The following is a 20938-nucleotide window of genomic DNA, read 5'->3' as shown; positions in this document are numbered from 1 at the left end:
CTAAAGCCCTCGACGCCGCCGATTCCGCTACTAGGCGCTTGCGCAAGGGGGTGGAGTTTCTTCCCGCTGCCTTGACCTGCTAGAAGAGCCGTTACCGGAACGGAGCCCGGGGATGATCTGAAAAAACTGGGTGAACTGTAAGGTTAAGGGCCCAACACGGTTTCCAGGAAAGAAGCTAGCTCAGAGACGGAAAAACCTCAGGTGCTAACACATCCCTATGTACCGTGGCCGCACAACACATTGGGCACGCCATGGATAAAAGGCACTTTCTTGACTCTCTGCTTTTACTTCCTTTTCGTTGACTGCCCTACTTCCCCGTTAAAAAACAAGCAAAAAAATGTAATAGCTGATTGTTTGTGACTGTATTAGTAGAAATTAGCACAGTGGCAAGCAGGCAGTGTGTACCATTTACTGAGCCCTTGGCTATGAGGTAGGCGGGTTTCTAGGGGCTGGGATCATAGTGAACAAGACAAACACCATCCCTGTAGGAAACTGAATTCCAGTGAAGCGATGACAATAAACGGATGAATTAATGAACAGTATTCTTTCCGGTATTGATTACTACTTGAAGGAAATAAAATGAAGAGACGTGATACTGACTGGGAAGGTGGTATCTTGATGAGATGGTCAGGGAACGCCTCTCGAAGAGACCTGGATGAGAAAGACCTGGTAGGGAAACTATTGTCCTGGTAAAGAAAGGACAAGGCAAATGCAGAGAGAAAACAGGAGCTTGGTATGTTGCAGGGGGAGGGCAGGGAAGGCCAGTGTGGGGGAAGCCTAGTGAGCGAGTGGGAAGATAGTCCCAGATAGATGAGGTTGGAGAGTTAGGCAGAAGCCAGACCATGTAGGTCCTTGAAAGCCAGGGTAAGAAGTTTGGCTTTTATTCTGAGTACAGTGGGAAGCTATTTGAAACTTTTAAAGCAAGAGAGTGACATGATCTATGTCTTATGAAGAGAATGGATTGTAGAGGGGCAAGAGTGGAAGCAGAGAAAATAGGATGCACTTCATGTTTAGGAGGAAGATAATGGTAGTGTGGACCAGAACAATGGCAGGAGAAATAAATAAGACAGTGAGGTTTGGTGATTGGCTGTGGAAAATGAAGAAAAGGGCATCATCAAAAGTGAATTTTAGGTTTTGGGGCGAGCACATGTGTCGGTGGTAGTGCCGCGTAGAAGGGAAATCTGTGAGGTAATGGTTTTTGATTGAGGTGGAAGAGAGTAAATCAAGAATTCTAGTGTAGATACTGAGAAAGAGAAAAGCATACCATGACATCCAGGAGATGGCCTGGTACCACCAGTTTGGCTTGCTGTTGCTATGAGCTGGCCTGGCAATCACAGCTAGGCATTGGTATTCTTCTATTGAACAGAAACAATTTCACAGAACATCAGACAAGACCACTCTGTGGCCATGATAGATCAAGACAAAAGTAAGATCACTATGTAATCATAACAACACAGACACAACATAAACATTGTCCAAGCTGTAAAAATGATCAAATATCTTTATCCTGGCTAATAGGCATGCCTGCTGCTTCTTTACCAATTACAGTTTTAGCCTCAGTCTAGTCTTCCTTCTACATAATACTTATTAAAATACCCAATTATAGAATTATCTTTGCTTCCTTATAGCTTCCAATCCAGGCCAAAGTCCCTCTTTCTTGAACCCTTCCATAAATCTCCTAACACCCAAATTCTATAACAAGTCCTTTTTAACACCCTCTTCCTGAGACATCTCATTGTTCCCCGTGGTGCATTCTCAGATACTGAGACAAGCAATAAATCCAAGTTGCTGAGCTATAGCTGTGTTTCTGGTGGTCACTGTCTGTAGGTCATTAACAATAATCAAGCCTAAGATACCTATTTGATATGCAAGTGATGATGTCAAATAAACAGATGAATATATTGGTCTGGGGTATAGTTCAGGGTGAAAAAATAAACTTGTCAGCTATGAATTTATAGATGAAACTTAGTCTTGGACTATATGGTATTATCTAAGCAAAGATTGTAGATAGAGAGCTGGGCTATGATGACTTCCAACATTTCAAAGTTGAGCAGAGGAAGAGGAAGAACCAGCAAGAAACTGAGAAGGAGTAGTCTGTGAGGTAAGAAGGCGATGTCATAGAAATCAAGAGCAGAAAGTTTTACAGTTAGAAGAGGGGGCTCAGCTGTAGCAAATGCTTCACAGATGTAGTGAGGATACAGAATTGATCGGAGATAGTCATTAGAGCCTTTAGAAAGAGCAGCTTTGGAGTGAGACAGAAAGACCATTGAAGAATTTATTGAAGAACAAAAGATCTACAAATGGAGACCACTATTGAAGTTTTGTTTGTCTTAGTTTGGTTTCTTGTCTTTATTTGGGGGGAAGGGGACACAAATAAAATGGTGGCTATAGTATCAAATTGTTTATATGCCTTATACTAGCTGTGTAACTTCAGCAAGTTATTCAATATCTTTGACACTCAGTCCCTTTATTTCAAAAATGTAAAATGGACAAAATACTTGCTTGGTTTTGCTATAGTGATTAAATTAGATAAAGTGACATAAGACATGTAAAGTGCTTGGTCCCGTAGGTCTGGACATTGTTAGCTTGTGTTAGTTAATTTATAGTAGGTATTTTTCCCCCCTTTCTCTTTAATCCTATCCCTAATACCTAGCACATGACTGTTCACATAGTATGGATTTAATAAATAGCTATGGAATTAATGTACAACGAGAAGTTAGGTTTTATTCATTTATGTATTTACTTAGTAGAAACAGGGTCTCGCTCTGTTGCCCAGGCTACAATGCAGTGGCATTATCATGAATCACTGCAGCCTCAAACTCCTGGGCTCAAGTGATTCTCCTGCTATAGCCTCCCAAGTAGCAAGGATTACAGATTTATGCCACCATGCTCAGCTAGAAATTAGGTTTTAAATGGTTGGTTGCACTTATGTCTCCTGTAAGCAGATTGGAGGTAGATTGTTGATTAAAAATTATTTAGAGATTTTGATAACTACATACACAAAGTTGTCTTTAGTCTTAGACCAGTGCTGTTACCATTTTTCCTTCCTAACATGTTCATTCTGCCTCCAGGTCTGTTTGAGCTGCATTTGTGTGTGTGTGTGTGTGTGTGTGTTTTTCTTGTTTTTATCTTTTGCTTCTATCTCTTTGTCTTCCAAAGTCAGTGAAATTTTCTTTAAATAGTCTAGCCCAGAATCTGTCCCTTCCCTAACTCATGGCTGGCCCATTATAGACTGGAAAAAGTTACTAACTCAGAGTTAGCAAGAGAAGCCAAGGAACTGTTTGTGCCAGTGAAATTGTGGATCTATGCTGTTGCAAAGGGATCCTGCCCTCCTAAGTGCCCTTCTTTCCTAGAGGGAGCGCATGAGAACTATCTTGTTAGTGGACTTTAAACTGCTTAGGCACCAGGTAATCTGCATTTAGAAGCCAAGTGATTATAAGAGTTGTCTGGGAAAACCAGGTGTCCAGCTACTGGAGACCTTGGGGCCTGTGGAAATTTGAGTTGGGTGCATGCAACTTCTTACTGTGGGAGAAATGGGGAGTCTCTGGTCAGTTGTACAGTCAACTCAGAATAAGTTCCCAGAACAACTTACAATTCTGCTCTTCTCTCCATGAAGGTCCCTACTAAAGGACACACACACACACAGAGAAAGAGAAAGAAAAGAAAAAAAGAAAGAAATGACAAAGGAAAAGTTACTGGAAGTCTCATTCCCCTCCCCACTATTATGTATGTAAACAGCTGACACACTCTCTTAGAGCCTCTTGTCTTTGAGGAATGTATTAGCCTAGGAGAGAAATAAAGCAGGCCAGGCATGGTGGCTCACACCTGTAATCCCAGCACTTTGGGAGGCTGAGGCGGGCAGATCACTTGAGTCCAGGAGTATGAGACCAGCTTGGGCAACATGGTGAAACACTGTCTCTACAAAAAAAAAATACCCAAAAAAAAAAAAAAAAAAAAGGATTAGCTCATGGTGGCACACACCTGTAGTCCCAGCTAATTGGGAGGCTGAGGTGGGAGGATCCCTTGAGCCTTGTGGGTGAAGGCCACAGCGAGCTGTGATGGCACCACTGCACTGTAGCCTGGGTGACAAAGCAAGACTTTGTCTTAAAAAAAAAAAAAAAAGATTAAGCAAAAACAGCTTTTGAAACTGAGCAGAAATTATTTCTTAGGGCAATGTCCTGGTAGATGAAGAAATTCCCAGGTTGTAAAATGAAATTCTAGCCAGTCATTATAAAGTATACCAGGACAAAACACTTAGAATTTAATGGGGAAAATTTTTATTTCAAAAATAAAATTGCAAATTATTTAAAATCAAAAGGCTATGAATCAATTCTGAAACTACAATGAATCAATTCTGAAACTACAATGAAACAGTGAGACAATTAGAAATACACAAAGGTCCATATATTCATCAAAGTTCGATTTCTCAATTAATAATGTAGGACGGAAAACAACTGCCTTACAGGATTGTGACACAAACCAAATAACATTTAAAGCTTCTGGGAGAACTTATGGAAAACACCTAACAGTTGAATTTATTTTTCATTCAAAAATAAACTAGGAGGAAGAGGCTATATGCTGAGTGACTTAATAAATGTTTAGAGATGGAGAGTGACATATTCTCACTTGTAAGTGGGAGCTAAATAATCTGTACACATGGACATAAAGTGTGAAATGATACACACTGAAGAGTCAGGAGAACGGGAGGGTGGGAGGGGTGTGAGGATGACAAATTTCTTAATGGGTACAATATACATTGTATGGGTCCTGGATACACTAAAAGTCCAGACTTTACCACTATGCAATATATCATGTAAAAACACTGCACTTGTACCCCTTAAATTTATACAAATATAAAAAGAGAGAGCAAGAGTGAGAAAGAACTTAAAATAGATGACCTGAAATGGTCTCTTTTGGAAAAGCTTCAATTTTTTTAGTCTTCTCTTCATGAGGCCTTATGCTGCATATAGGACATTTCTATTCTGTGTTTATTTCTCCTTAAGAGATGATGAAAAGCGACTAAGCACCTAGTTTGATTATGAAGTACAAAGGTTACAAGAAAGCAAAAGTAGCAATCCTGGTCTCATCATTGCTGATTGACAAGAATGTTGCTTCTAGCATTACCAAATGTGGTCTCTTTTACAAAGGAAAGCAATTGAAATAATAATAACCAGGTCAGTGATTCTAACAAGTGGATCATAGGAACAAATTAACCAATGAAAATACATCCCTTTCCCTCTGATGTAGCTTTTTTTTGGAGGAGGTGGATTAGTGAGCACTGGGTCCCTGTTGGATGAGGGGTTAGGGAAGGGATAGCCTGAGCTCTAAACATAGAAGGGCTTCCATGCATATCCTACATGTCTGGATGATGGATTGAGACTTGAGTCTGCCATTTTTGGCTTCCCCCAAAGATGATAGCAGCAGTCAAAGTCATGGTCCAAGAACGGTCAGCAACATAGCTCTTGCCTCGAGACACACCTCTTCTTGGAAAAACACCCAAAAGAGTATTCCGCTTTGGGGCCAACAGTGGGAGAGTATGAATAAATAGAATAGATACTTCCTGCACACAAGGTATGGGCTCACAACAAGAGCTAGGCAGCTGGTGACACTACTTTCTTTGTGACCCACTGCTCCTCTAATAAATAGGTCTGTTTGTTTATAGGAACCTGGTGAATTATTGAGAGGGAATTGGGATAAGCCATTCTGCCCTCCACCCCTTTCCTCAGGGTACAGCTGGAATTGAGGTAAGTACATAATATCTAAGTTTAGGCCTATATTGGAATAATGAGGGAAATGGACACTTTTGGCCACTTAATGAGCCAAATGGACACTGAATGAGGTAAAAGAACATAGTACTGTACTGGTGTTGAGGGACATAAATTCTAGCAACCAAACTGGAGGGCTTCCCTCTCATCCAAGCATCCCCAACAAAAATGAGAAAAGTTCGATAGCAGTGCTAAAAGGGAAAACCTCCGTAACTCCTTCTCAATACCATTTGATGTATATTTGAATTATTGACGTAATGATTGTAAGAGAAGGGGATGCATTTAATGCACACTGCCATAGGCATTGAGTTGGGCACTGTAGTGAGATATTTTTATGTATTATCTTATTAATTCTTCATTGGACGTATTTTATAGATCATGAAAATTAGCTTTAGAAAAGACTGGCCAGGCACAGTAGCTCACGCCTGTAATCCCAGCACTTATGGCAGGCTGAGGTGGGTGGATTGTTGAGCCTGGGCAACAGGGTAAAACTTCATCTCTACTAAAAACAGTAAAATTAGCTGGGCGTGGTGGTGTGTGCCTCCAGTCCCAGCTACTTGGGAGGCTGAGTTGAGAGGATCACCTGAGCCTGAGAGGTCAAGTCTGCAGTGAGCCAAGATAAGGCCACTGCACTCCAGCCTGGGAGACAGAGCAACCCTGTCTCAAAAAAAAAAAAAAAAAAAAAAAAGACTAAGTAAATTACTGATGACAACCAGCCAGTAAGTGGCAGAAGTGAAATTGGAATCTCTGAACACAAAGGTCTTCATTTGGATTAGACCTCCACTATTTTTTTCCTTTTTTTATTGTGGTAAAATACACATAACATACAGTTTACCATCTTAACCATCTTTAAGTGTACAATTCAGTGGTGATTTAAGATGATTTAAGATTTTGAAAAATCCCTAGAAGTTTCAAGTTCAGGCCCTTCAGATTGGTGCCTTTTTGCTGGAAAAAAAATATGCTTAAGAACACATTTTTAAAATGATATATCAATACTGTATAAAATTTTTCATATTCTTATGTGTTTTAAAATTACAGAATAAGATTATAATTAGCCAGCTTTTATTTTTGAAAACATAAAGATGTGAATGTCCATTATTTAAGACAAATAGTTGTACAACCATTACCGCCATCCATCTCTAGATCTCTTTCTACCTTGTAAAACTGAAACTCTATACCCATTGAACAATAACTTCATTCCCTAGTTCCCCAGACCCTGGCAACTACCATTCTACTTTTTGTCTCTATGGATTTGACTACTAAGGAACTCAGGCAGACTCATACACATTTGTCATTTTGTGATGGGCGCATTTCACTTAGCATAATATCCTCAAGGTTCATCTGTGTTGCAGCATATGTCAGAATTTCCTTCCTGTTTAAGGTTACATAATATTTCATTGTATTCAGATGCTATGTGTGAATATACAACCTCTGTATCTGTGGGTTTAATATCTGTGGATTCAACCAACTAAAATTGAAAATATTCAGGGGGAAAAATAGATGGTTGCATCTGGACTGAACATATACAGATGTTTTTCCTTACCATGATTCCCTAAACAATACAATATAACAACTATTTACATAGCATTTACATTGCATTAGGTATTATAAGTAATCTAGAGATGATTTAAAATATATGGGAGGATTGAATAGATTATGTGAAAATACTACACCATTTTATATAAGGGACTTGAGCATATGTGGATTTGGGTATTTGTGGGGAGTCTGGTAATCAGTCCCTCATGGACACCAAAGGACGACTGTCACATTTTGCTTATCCATTTGTCTGTCAATAAAGAGTTGGGTTTTTTCCATGTTTTAGCTATGCTAAATAATGCTGCTATAAACATGGGTATACAAATATCTCTTTGAGACCCTTTCAGTTCTTTTGAGTATGTACCTAGCAGTGGAATTGCTAGATCCTATGGTAGTTCTATTTTTTAATTTTGATGAACTACCATACTGTTTTCCACAGCAGCTGCACCATTTTATATTTCTACCAACAGTGCACAGAGTTCTAATTTCCCCACATTTTTGCCAACACCTTTTTTTTTTTTTTAACAGTGGCCATCCTAATGGGTGTGAGGTGGAATCTCACTGTGGTAACAATTTGCATTTCCCTAGGAATTACTGATGTTGAGCATCTTTTCATGTGTTTGTGGCCATTTGTATATCTTCTATGGAGAAAAGTATATTCAAGCCCTTCGCCAATTTTTTGAATTTTTTAAAAATTGTTGAATTTTAGCAGTTCTCATATGCAGGGTATTAATCCCTTATCAGATGTATAACTTGCCAATATTTTCTCCTATTGTGTGGGTTGACTTTTTACTTTGTTTATAGTGTCTTTTTTTTTTTTGAGACGGAGTTTCACTCTTGTTGCCCAGGCTGGAGTGCAATGGCGCGATCTCGGCTCACTGCAACCTCTGCCTCCTGGGTTCAGGCAATTCTCCTGCCTCAGCCTCCTGAGTAGCTGGGATTACAGGCACGAGCCACCATGCCCAGCTGATTTTTTGTATTTTTAGTAGAGACGGGGTTTCACTATGTTGACCAGGATGGTCTCGATCTCTTGACCTCATGATCCACCCGCCTCGGCCTCCCAAAGTGCTGGGATTACAGGCGTGAGCCACCGTGCCCAGCTATAGTGTCTTTTGATGCACAAAGATTTTGTTTTGTTTGTACTCCCAAACAAGCCCAAAAGCTTTACATTTTCATAAAATACAGTTTGTCTATTTTTTCTTTTGTTGTCTGTGCTTTTGGTGTCACATTCAAGAAATTATTGTCAAATCTAATGTTGAGAAACTTTGGCCCTTTATTTTCTTCGAAGAGTTTTATAGTTTTAGCTCTTTGTTTAGATCTTTGATCTATTTCGAGTTAATTTTTGTAGATGGTGTTAGGTAAAGGTCCAACTTTATTCTTTTTCATGTGGATATCCAGTTTTCCAGGAGACCTTAACTATATATTTTTTTAAGCTTTTTAAATTTGGCTAGCAAATAAATTGCTCAGGCTGACTTCAATTTGAAGTTCCATTTTCAAGTACAGGTAACTTCATGCTCCATTATTGAAAAGAAAATACTAATTTTTATCCTATTGTCTTGTAGCATAAAGAGATACAAATCTCTCAGGAGTAGATTAAAAACATTATTTTTTTAAAAAAGGAAGCCAAGCAGTTTAGTGTAATAATTATTTATCTAGTGTTCTTGTATATATATTCATTTATCCTTTTTTTGTGGTACCTGTGTATAGTTGCAACCCAACTTCAAAAACTAAAAACATGAAAAATGGGAAGCTTTGTAAAAAATACCTGCAAATCTACCAAGGGAGAAAAAGTATTTACGGTATGAAATAAATATGTTGCACCTGAAGATAACTGCAGCATACAAAGGAAACAAATAACATATATTTTCCTCCTAAAACATACAGATTTCAAACACTCTGAGGAAAAAAAATCCTGTTATTGTTACTAAAATTCAGAGAGACTCACAGGACCAAATTCATATTTTAAAAATTAAATGGAAACTTATGAAAATTGAGATTTCTGTACATTCCCAGGGCTCCAATATATAGTAAAATACTATTAGGACTGGAAGGTCAAGGAGCAAGTACTGTGATATGTCAAGTTTCACCTCCAGGGACTGAAACTCTGAAATGTGCTGATTATTTCAGTTCAGCTATGAATGGGAAAAATACCCACTATGATGAAATCATAATGGCTTGACTTCCAATTGTTCATTATCTTTAAAGATTATTTAAGATTTTGAAAAATCCCTAGAAATTTCAAGTTCATGCCCTTTGTGTTGGTGCCTTTTTACAGGAAAAGAAATATGCTTAAGAGCACATTTTAAAAATGATATATCAGTACTGTATAAAGCTTTTCATATTCTTGGGCCGGGTGTGGTGGCTCATGCCTGTAATCCAAGCACTTTGGAGGCCAAGGTGGGTGGATCACCTAAGGTCAAGAGTTCAAGACCAGCCTGACCAACATGGTGAAAACCTGTCTTAAAAAAATAATAATAATTATTAAAAAAAAAAAAAGAAAAAAACTTTTCATATTCTTATGTGTTTTAAAATTACAGAATAAGATTGTAATTAGCCTCCTTTTATTTTTTAAAAACATAAAGATGTGAATGTCCATTATTTAAGACAATTTACTAAGATATAATTTAATACAGCAATATTGATTTGGGTTTAGTGCTAGTGGTTTTTTGATTTAGAACGATTATCTTCTCAGTTTTATGTTTTAAATACAAAATTTTATTCCAAAGAAGAATTTCCCTGTTAGGCCATGTATCACTGCCCCTTCTCTAAAATACTAAAATAAATACATATATTTGTTTATTTATTTAATTTTATTTTTTGAGACGGAGTCTTGCTCTGTCACCCAGGCTGGAGTGCAGTGGTGCTATCTCGGCTCACTACAACCTCTGCCTCCCAGGTTAAGTGATTCTCCTGCCTTAGCCTCCTGAGTATCTGGGACTACCATGCCCCTGTGGAACAAATCCAGCCTGATACCTGTTACCCACCATTCCTGGCCCTAAAATAAATTTGAATGGAGGCATAGGTACAATTAACTTTGAAGCTTTAAACACAGTGATAAACAACCTCCCGTAAGTTTGAGATTGGAGCATCACAGGGGCCTGAGAACAATAGACCAAATTTCCTGTGGGACAAATCCAGCCTGCCACCTGTGTTTGTACACACTACAAGCTAAGAATGGATTTTACACTTCTAAGTTACTGAAAAAAATGTGTAAAAGAATATTTGGGACACATGAAAGTTATATAAAAGTCAAATTTTAGTGTTCATAAATAAAATTTTATTGGAACACAGCCATATTCATTTGTTTAATATTGTCTATGGCTGCTTTCACTCTACAATGGCAGAGGTGAGTTGAGTAGCTGTCACAGTGATGTGTGGCCCGCAAAATTGAAAATATTTACTAGCTGGCCCTTTATGGGAAAAGTTTGCCAACTCCTGAGCATCGTAATTGCAGCTTGCATTGTGAAGTCAACATGCAGATAAACCAAATGTCACTAAAGCATGCAGAAGAAATTTTTACCATACAATACATCAGTTGTTTAATATGGAGAAAGAAAGCACGCAATGTTTACTTAGTATTTGTTAATTACGACAGCTAAGAATTGTGACTAGTGTTTTCTAATGAGTTTCTTCTTCTTGACAAAAGAGCATTAGTTTTCTCTTTCCTTGTGAAAAATATACTTATCTCATGATCCTCCATGAGGCAGAGATGGAAGAAATATTGTATGAGTCTCTATGCTGAAGTCTTTGTTAACAGCATGACTATGGATGGACTGTGACTGGCATTTAACTTGGACTTGAGGAGGGAGGAGAGGCCAGCAATACTCAGTACCTCTATTGAAGTGAAGGGAAAGACACACACAGTCTTTTCTTGCTGCCGCTTGTGTAGCTGGAAATGGGTTGTAGTGAAGTCAATAAAATTCTTCAACATCCTTCAATAGCAATGATTCTAGTCCTTCTGAGTAGTTCAAATTCTATGTTGATACTTGTTTTCTTGCACATTCTTCTCTTGCTAGCCACATGAAAATGCTAGAGTAGCACAAATGTCTCAAAATGTAGAGCTCCAAATTATGACACCTCTTTAGAAAGATGGCAGGTCCTCTGGGTATTACAATACTAGGGCTATATCCTCACTGCCTAGAAATATCCTCTTTTGGTCATCGCTCAAAAAGAGTAACTGTGATCTCAGAGAATATGTTATAGGGAGCTAAGAAAATCTCTTGTCTTCTAGGCACCCTGAAGGCTGTGAGCTGTATGTTTTAAGACTGTATAGGTGGCCGAGTGTGGTGGTTCACATTTGTAATGTCAGCATTTTGGGATCCTGAAGCGGGTGGATCACTGGCGGTCAGGAGTTGGAGACCAGGGTGGCCAAAATGGCAAAACTCTGTCTCTACTAAAAATACAAAAATTAGCTGGGCATGGTGGTGAGCTCCTGTAATCCCAGCTACTGGGGAGGCTGAGGCCTGGGAATTGCTTGAACCTGGGAGGCAAGTTTGCATTGCAGCCTGAGTGACAGAATGAGACTCCATTTCAAATATATATATATATATATGTATATGTATATATATATATATGTACATATAGCCACTGTTTCTTCCAACCATCGCATAGCTAACAAAGGGGCTGAGTGTGGCTACCAAAAAATAAAAGATAAGGTAAAACAGGCTCAGGAATGAGAATGAACGGTATCTTCTAGCATGTGATGTATAAAGCATATCATCCCAAATAAATAGCAGTCTTACCAATACAAAATGAAATTTAAAAACAAAATTATTTTTAGATACTGTAAACAGACAAAATTATATTCAATTTTTAGATCCCATGTTTAGATGAGTATTATTTGAATACTCATCTTCTATATAGCAAGAAATCACATCCCTATGATCTATACTAGGTTCCTGTATTTCAATATTTCTGGTATGAAGCACATCTGGAACTTGTCAAGGCAAGTTGACTTTACAAGATAGTTCCTTGTAGCAAGACCCCTGGCCAATGAGTTCTTTCTAACACATTTTCTCTGTAGTTCACTCATGAGTAGTCACCATGAATATTAAAAGTGAAGGATAAGTTCTCTTAAACTTTACATTTTGCTTTAATAAATTGAGCACTTTATCATAAAATTGGTCTAACAACATGCATTCCAAAATTTCTTTTCTTTCTTGTAAACCTTTAGTAGACAGTTTTAGAAACATCTGTGATCACATGATATGCTCACTTCCCTCTTTCATGCCACTTTGTGGTTATGATTTTATATTTCATCGTTTTCAGTATGAGGTTAAGAAATCCTATGAAATAAATTAATATAGGACTGATAATAGGGACCGATATACTATGGATGTTGTCCCCTCTATTGTGTCATGTAGAATTGTAATCCCCAATGTTGGAGGTGGGGCCCCAGGGGAGGTGACTGGATCATGGGAGTGGATTTCTTATGAATGGTTTAACATAATATCCTGAGTGCTGTCCTCGTGATAGTGAGTTCTCAAGAGATCTGTCTATTTACAAGTGTACGGCATCCTCCCTCTGGCTCTCTCTTGCTCCTGTTGTTGCTATGTGGCATGCCTGCTCCTGCTTCTCCTTGCACCATGAGTAAAAGCTCCCGGAGGCCTCCCCAGAAGCTGAGCAGATGCTGGCACCATGTTTGCACAGCCTGCAGAACCAAGAGCCAATTAAACTTATTTTCTTTATAACAATACAAGAACCTCCTGTAATATAGGGACTAAACATTCTTCTTAAAGCACCTGAAAAGTTTTGGGATCCTGTCAAAACTCAGCATCACAGACTTTCGATGCTATTCAGTTTTGGGACATCCAGCACTGATGCAGTAATAACTCTTCAAACATTCAGAACGTGAACTTACACTAAAATATGAATTGCTAAAGTTAGGATGTATAAGATAGTGTCTGTCTGGGTTCCCTGAAGGCCAGCAAGATTTATTTAACAATGTGATTCCAGGGAGCAGGCATACAAAACAGGAAAGAGGAGAAGCCAAGATGAGTACGTATTAAATATTAAAGGGTTAGCCACTCCTGTGGATGGCTGGCACACAATCCTGCAGCATCTTGTGAGGAAGCTTTTGAAATGTGTTGTTGAATTTTTCATGTCCATTTAAAAGGGGAAGCAAATATTTAACCATTAGTTTCTGTCCCTCCTGGGTCAACTCCCTCCCCCTTGCCAGAATACTGAGTGGGTTCCTGTGGGTATGCCACACAGGGGTGCCAGAGGTTCTGCAGGGCAGACAACTAGAGGGACACTTCACAGGTTGAGGCAAGAATACTATCCAGTCACTTCTGCACAAACTTAGTTGAGGTCTACAGGAAACAAGTTGCAGCAGCAGTGGCTGAAGTGAGAGGTCTGGCTGGTAGGGTTTGAATTTTACCCTACTTGCAAACTAAGAAGTTTGCCTGTCACAGTTTCATGGGCACTGGCAGAAGACATGAAACTGCTGAATCAGGCAAAGGACTTCATTACATATGATACAGCAGGCAGCCTGAATTTCATGTTCATGTTAGCACCTCTTTCCTCCTACTTCCAACAGGGTAACATAGAGGGGAGTCCAAGTGGATGTGGCGCATACAGTGTGAGAAATACCTGAAATATTCCAGGCTTATCCTCAACCTTTTGTATGATGGCCCCAAGCAAACCTGCCTAACCCTTTCCCTGGTATAAACTTGGCCTTTATTTTACCGGTGCTATGGTTTAAATGTGTCCCCTACGAAATTCAGGTTTTGCCAATGTGGTATTATTAGGTGGTGAGGCCATTAAGAGGTGATTAGGTCATGAGGGCTCCTCTCTCATGAATGGGATTAGGTACTCTAAGAAAAGGGTCTGATTAGAGAGCTTGCTCCTTTTACCCTTCCACATTATGTCATGTGAAAACACTGCATCCGTCCTCTCTGGAAGATGAAGCCCTCACCAGACATCTAAGATTGTGTCTCGATTGTAAACTTTCAGCTTCTAGAACTAAGAAAAAATTCAGTTCCTTATAAGTTACCTAGATTGTGGCATTCTGTTATAGCAGCGCAAGCAGACTAAGACAACTGGCTAGCAAGCAAATCTATTCTCTGAGCCAGAGATATATATTATCTTATTTTTCCAAAGCTGTCTTCTATGCAAACATCTTGGAAAAGATAGTCTGGAACCAAAGCTACTCATAAGACATGCATAAATGTGAGATATCAATAGAGAACAATCTCCCAACAGGCACAAGAAGTGTTCAATACCAGTGATGTTTAACTGGTTTAAGTAATAGAGATGTTTAGTCTTTTGACACTGGTCACCTTGCTTAATTAGATACTCTTTGCAGAGCCTCTTGTTCCCAGGTTTGGAGAATTCACACAATAATCTGAGCTATCCTAAACTGTGAAAAAATGTAGAAGTTCTATGGGTCTGTATTGACTCTTATCCATTCTCCATATTGTTGTCATGATTAACTACATGTACTTATGTCATACTGCCAACTTGTCTCAAGCATATTGTATAAAATTGAGTTTACAGAGATTTATGTTTGACATGAATGTGGGGAGTTTTTAGTGTTTGAGTGGCAGTATAGAAAAGAAGATATATAAGTTTTAGCAATTTTGCCTCACTGATAAAAGTATTTTAACTGCCTATCCTATACTGCCCATAGGTTGTAACTAATTTCACTTTTGGAGTAACTTGAAGAAGGGAATAATATCATGTTCATTTTTCATTGTCATCTAGCACAATACTTGGCATATGATAGATACTCAAAAAGATATTTATTGAATAGATTACTAAAGGAAAACACAAAAGACTAAAGTCATCTACAAGAAAAGATAAAGACCAAAAAGAAATGTAAATACCAGTATTGAAATATAGCACTCCATGGTATACTTGTTAGGGATATTGCTATTTTTTTCCTATTTGCTGTGGTTTGAATGTCCTCTTCAAAACTTATCTTGAAATCTAATTGCCACTGTAACAGTATTAAGAGGTGGGGCCTTTAAGACATGATTAGGTCATGGGGGTGTCACCTTCATAAATGGATTAATGCTATTATGGAAGTAGGTTGGTTATCATAGTAATGGCTTTGTTATAAAAGGGGGCTCTCCCTCACATGTGCTGTCTTGCCCTTCTGCCTATCTGCCATGTGATGTACAGAAAGGCCATCACCAGATATCAGCCCAGCCTCTAGAACCATGAGCTAAATAAACCTTTCTTTATAAATTATCCAGTCTGTACCATTCTGTTATAGCAACAGAAAATAGACTAAACCACTATTTAAACCCTCCTGACCATATCAAGCAGACAGTAAATATTATTGAGCATTTATATGGTGAAATTATTTTACCTTTATGGGTAAAAGAAGATCCCTTGAGTTTGTTTCAATGTCACAATCTCTATAAAGAGCCATAGTTTGGCCAGGCATGGTGGCTCTTGCCTGTAATCCCAGCACTTTGGTATGTTGAGGCAGGTGGATCACCTGAGGTTAGGAGTTTAAAACCAGCCTGGCCAAAATGATGATACCCCATCTCTACTAAAAATACAAAAATTATCCGGGCACGGTGATGCATGTGTGTAATCCCAGCTACTTGGGAGGCCGAGGCAGTGGAATCACTTGAACCTAGGAGGCAGAGGTTGCAGTGAGCTGAGATTGTGCCACTGGACTCCAGCCTGGGTGACAGAGCAAGACTCTGTCTCAAACAAACAACAACAACAAAAAAAAAACATAATTTATTTGGCAAGTAGCATATTACAGTAGATAGCTCCTATGAGCTTTATAATCAAACTAATTTAGTTTTAATCTCAGCTCTACCACTCATTAACCAAATGACAGTAGGTTTCTCATCTAAAAATAGGCATCTAAATCCTACCTTACCAGGTGCTTCTGAGGTCTAAATGAGCCAACATGTTTGAAGCTCCTAGAAGCGTGCTAGGATCCAATAAATGTTAGCTTCTATATTAGTTTCCTGTGGCTTCCGTAACAAATGACCACAAATTAGGTGGATTACAACAATAGAAATGTATTTTCTCATAGTTCTAGAGGCCAGAGGCCTGATATCAAGGTGTTGGCAGAACTGTGCTCCTTTTGAAGATTCTAGGGGGAATACCTTCTTGCCTATTCCACAGCTTCTGGGGGCTCCAGGTATTTCTTGCCTTGTGGCAGCATAACTCCAATCTCTGCCTCCATTTTCATGTGGCCCCTCCTTTTCTCTCACTGTCTCTACTCTGTGTGTTTCTTATAAAGACATTTGTCATTGGATTTAGGGCCCACTCAGACAATTCAGAATGATCTTATTTGATATACTTGGCTTAGTTACATCTGCAGAGACCCTTTTTACAAATAAGGAAATTTTTACAAGTTGTAGGTGTTAAGGCCTGGACATATCTTTTTTGGGTGCCATTCAGCCCACTACAGTTCTTGTCCCATTTCTTCCTCTCCATTTCAATGTATAGAGCATAAAAACCTGAGTACGTTAAAAAAATTTTAGCAGATTATACCTGATGAGTGGGAGCTGAAGTGAAATCTCAACAAAAAGAAAAAAGAAATGAGTAAAGCAGTCAAGTGATAAAAAACTACTTGGTATGATTGATAGTAAGAGGTTTCATGTAGACAATTAGGGAAGAAGATAGTATGAAAAAGAAGCAAGAAAACACCTATGCCTAGTTATGAACCAGACACTGTGATTTGTGTTTTTTTGTTTGTTTGTTTGTTTGTTTGTTTCTGAGACAGAGTCTTACTCTGTTGTCCAGGCTGGTGGAGTGGAGTGGCCTGATCTCGGCTCACTGCAACCTCCAACTCCCAAGTTCAACTGATTCTCCTGACTTAGCCTCCCAAGTAGCTGGGATTACAGGCATGTGCCACCACACATGATTACCTTTTGGTATTTTTAGTAGAGACGAGGTCTCACCAGGTTGGCCAGCCTGGTCTCTAACTTCTGACTTCAGGTGATCCACCTGCCTCAGCCTCCCAAAGTGCTGGGATTATAGGCATGAGTCACCATGCCTGGCTTGTGCTTTGTTTTTTAAATACAGCTTTTTAAGAGAAATATTCTAATAATCCTATTAGGCAGCAATAAAATAGATTTACAAAATGTATATTTACAACAATTCAGAAGGATTATGGGTCTTGCCTAATATCATATAGCTATCAGGTACAGTGCTCTTTTTATTATATCACAACATCTGACATCTTGAAAGAAGTGGGAAAAGCCTTAGCTTGAAATTAGAAAACCCATGTTCACATCTCAAGTCAACCATACAGGAGGGGTAACTTTACGCTAATGCTTGTCTATTTCTGCCCTTTCCAACCTGTTTCAAGTGTTAAAGACAAACGATCTGCAGGCTTAGCCTACCTGGTCCACTGACAGCCCAGTTGGGCAGCATATTAAGAATTTCCCACCTGTGTCTGATCATTTAGGTGAACTATTGTGATTTAAAATAAATTGCTTAAAATATTTTCCTTTTTAAATTTAAAAATAAGTAATTATATTACTTAGTGATAGAAATAATAATTTATGTCCATGTAACATATCTTCTTCTGCAAAAGTCTTTGAATAGTAACATATTGGTGAGATCAGTATGTTGAACAGACCAGCCCATAGGAACAAAATAATTAATCTTTAAGAGTGGCTGAGTGTGGTGGTTCACCCCTATAATCTCAACACTTTGGAAGGCAGAGATAGGTGGATTGTTTGGGTCCAGGAGTCTGAGACCAGCCTGGGCAACATGGTAAAACCCTGTCTTTACAAAAACAAACAAAAATTAGCCCAGCGTGGTGGCGTTTGCCTGTATCCTAGCTACTTGAGAGGCTGAGGCAGGAGGAATGGCTTTGAGCCAGGGAGGTTGAGGCTGCAGTGAGCCATGATGTCACCACTGCATACCAGATTGTTCTATGTGTCTGTTTTTATGCCATTACCATGTTATTTTTGTTACTGTAGCTGTGTAGTATAATTTGAGGTCAGACAATGTGATTCCTCTAGTTTTGTTATTTTTGCTTAGGATAGCTTTGGCTATTCTGGGTCTTTTGTGGTTCCATAAAAATAGAAAAAAAATTTTTTTCTATTTCTCTGATGTAACAGGATTACTTCTGGAGAGAGAACTGGGTTGCACAAAATAGAGTAGAGAGGAAAATTTACCTTTGATTGTATGCATCTTTGAATCTTGTTCCACATAATCATATTTTTCTATTCAAAAGAATAGGTGAAAATTAGAACAAATTATTTAAATATTATTTCCAATTTTTAAATAATTGGAAGTTGTGTATATATTGAAGGCTAGGAAGAAAATATTACTATTAATAGTGGTTATTTCTATTAATAGTAATGAGATTATTGATAATTTAAAAAAATTATTATCTTCATTTTCTAAACTTATAATGAGTGAGAGTTACTCCTACATTAAAACCATGTAAACGATGTTTTTTCAAAAGAAAATAATTATTTATAAATGAAAAGCTGTGAAGAGAAGCCAGAGGCTACCTGCTAAGGGTAACAGCTTGTAAGGAGGGTAGGTCAGACTTGAAGGGACCACCCATGCTCTTCAAGAAAGTACTGTGCAAGTTATGAGGGCAATGAGGGTGCTGCTGGGGACCCATCTTTGTTGATTGTGTTTACTCAGTAGTAGCAACAGCTCTCAGGATCAAATGGATCATATTTAGTCATGGAGACCCCCAAGGTAAAGGAGTGGACGCTCCAAGAAGGAATTATCCTTTTATTACTGTTATTATTATTATTATTATTATTATTATTTTGTTGAGACAGAGTCTCACTCTGTTGCCCAGGCTGGAGTGCAGTTGTGTGATCCCAGTTCGCTCACTTCCACCTCTGCCTCTGGAGTTCAAGCGATTCTTCTGCTTCAGCCTCCCGAGTAGCTGAGATTACAGGCATGTGTCACCACGTCTGACTAATTTTTATATTTTTAGTAGAGATGGGGTTTCACCATATTGGCCAGATTTGTCTCAAACTCCTGACCTCAGGTGATCCACCCACCTCAGCCTCCCAAAGTGCTGGGATTGCAGGTGTGAATCACAGCACCCGGCCAGAATTCCCCTTTTAATTCCCAATACTTGATACCAGTAGTCTCTCAACAAATATTGAGTAAGTGAGTGAGAAGGCCAGGGAGGAAATAGAAAGCACTGTGGCATCAGAAGACATGGTCTTAATTCCCTATCCTATAATTTAAAAATTGTTGAGGGTTGTACTCTAAAGGTACTTAAAATGGTAGGTCTCAGTTTCTTCAGTCTTTAGAATGAAAGATTTGGACTTGATCAATGAGGAGCAACCGAAGGTTTACAAATCAAGTGACTTTTCAATTAACATCTGGTTATTCAGGGTCTTCCCTGCCAATCCATTCACTTCTCAATAATTTTACCTCTTCCATAAGGTTATATCTAAGGTCACAGAACCAAGATTTGCTGACTTGTCAAGATGTGCCTTTCTGTGTGCACATGTACAGATGGTAGCATCTGGTTTTTGCTTATTGTTTACACAGGTTGGCATTCACCAAGAGGTGCAGCCTCCCATTCTGCCCTTGGCCAGCAGCCCAGGCAAGATCCTATGAGTCATTCTTCGTTCCCATCCACAGGGTCTCTTTGGGTCCAATAGCTCTTTGTTTCCACAACTATGTCACTTATGGGTACAAAAAGAAAATATGCAGCTTCCCCTGACACCTTGGAGTACAGGGAAACTCAGTAAACCTCTCTCATGGTCACTAATCTAGACACTATGCAGCTGCTTCTGCCCCCAGAGGGTCTGTCACCAACTGCTTTCTCCTTGAGAAAGGAGACCATAGGCACATGTTGAGATAGGCACACGTTGCTCCTAAATCCCTGAACCTATTTGCCTTAGATTTCTCCTGTTCCCTCCCTCCCCTTCCTATTTCTTGGCGTTGGAAGAGGGGTTGTTGGATCCTCTTCTCAGACTCCATTTGCATCTAGAACTCTTTGCTTCTGACTTTTCCTCCTCTTCGCCCCAGAGTAACCTTCATACTCATTCCTTTGTATCTCTTGTTTTATGTGACAGAGCAATGCAGTGTAGGGGGTAATCACTCAGGCTGCCACTCTTATGTCCTGTGACAATAGCAAAGCTGCATAATATAGTGTGCCTCAGTTTCATCATATGTAAAATGGGGTTAATAATAGCACCCACCTGTATTAGTTTTTGTTTGTTTTTTTTTTTTGAAATGGAGTCTGGCTCTGTTGCCCAGGCTGGAGTACCGTGCAACGAGCTTAGCTCGCTGCAGCCTCCACTGCACCTGGGCTCAAGTGATTCTCCTGCCTCAGCCTCCCAAGTAGCTGGGACTACAGGTGTGTGCTGCCACGCCCAGCTAATTTTTGTATGTTTAGTAGAGACAGAGTTTCACTAGCCAGGCTGGTTTTGAACTCCTGACCTCAGGTGATCTGCCCGCCTTGGTCTTCCAAAGTGCTGCAATTACAGGTGTGAGCCATGGTGCCCAGCCAGTTTTCTATTGCTGCTCTAATAAATTACCACAAAACTGGTGGCTTAAAACAAAACAAATGTATCTTACAGTTCCGGAAGTCACAGAGTCCTCAGTGTTGGCAAGACTGTCTTCCTTCTGAAGCCTCTAGAGGAGGATCTGTTTCTTTGCCTTTTCCAGCTTCTAGAAGCCACCCATATTCCTTGGCTTGTGATTCCTTCCTCCCCCTCCAAAGC

The 20938-nt window shown here is 39.2% G+C and overlaps 1 long non-coding RNA gene across 1 annotated transcript; it reads left to right on the top strand.

Moving 5' to 3' along the window:
* Positions 1–2: 2 nt before the first annotated feature.
* LOC116529934 lies at positions 3–20442 on the top strand. Its single transcript, XR_004259747.1, has 3 exons — positions 3–201; positions 5663–5744; positions 19491–20442. It is a non-coding gene; the product is annotated as an uncharacterized LOC116529934 (long non-coding RNA).
* Positions 20443–20938: the final 496 nt, after the last annotated feature.

Source organism: Sapajus apella, unplaced genomic scaffold (genome assembly GCF_009761245.1).
Source record: "Sapajus apella isolate SASKATOON/1434 unplaced genomic scaffold, GSC_monkey_1.0 scaffold64, whole genome shotgun sequence".
NCBI classification, from domain to species: Eukaryota; Metazoa; Chordata; class Mammalia; order Primates; family Cebidae; genus Sapajus; species Sapajus apella.
This window is presented reverse-complemented; position numbering and strand designations above follow the sequence as displayed.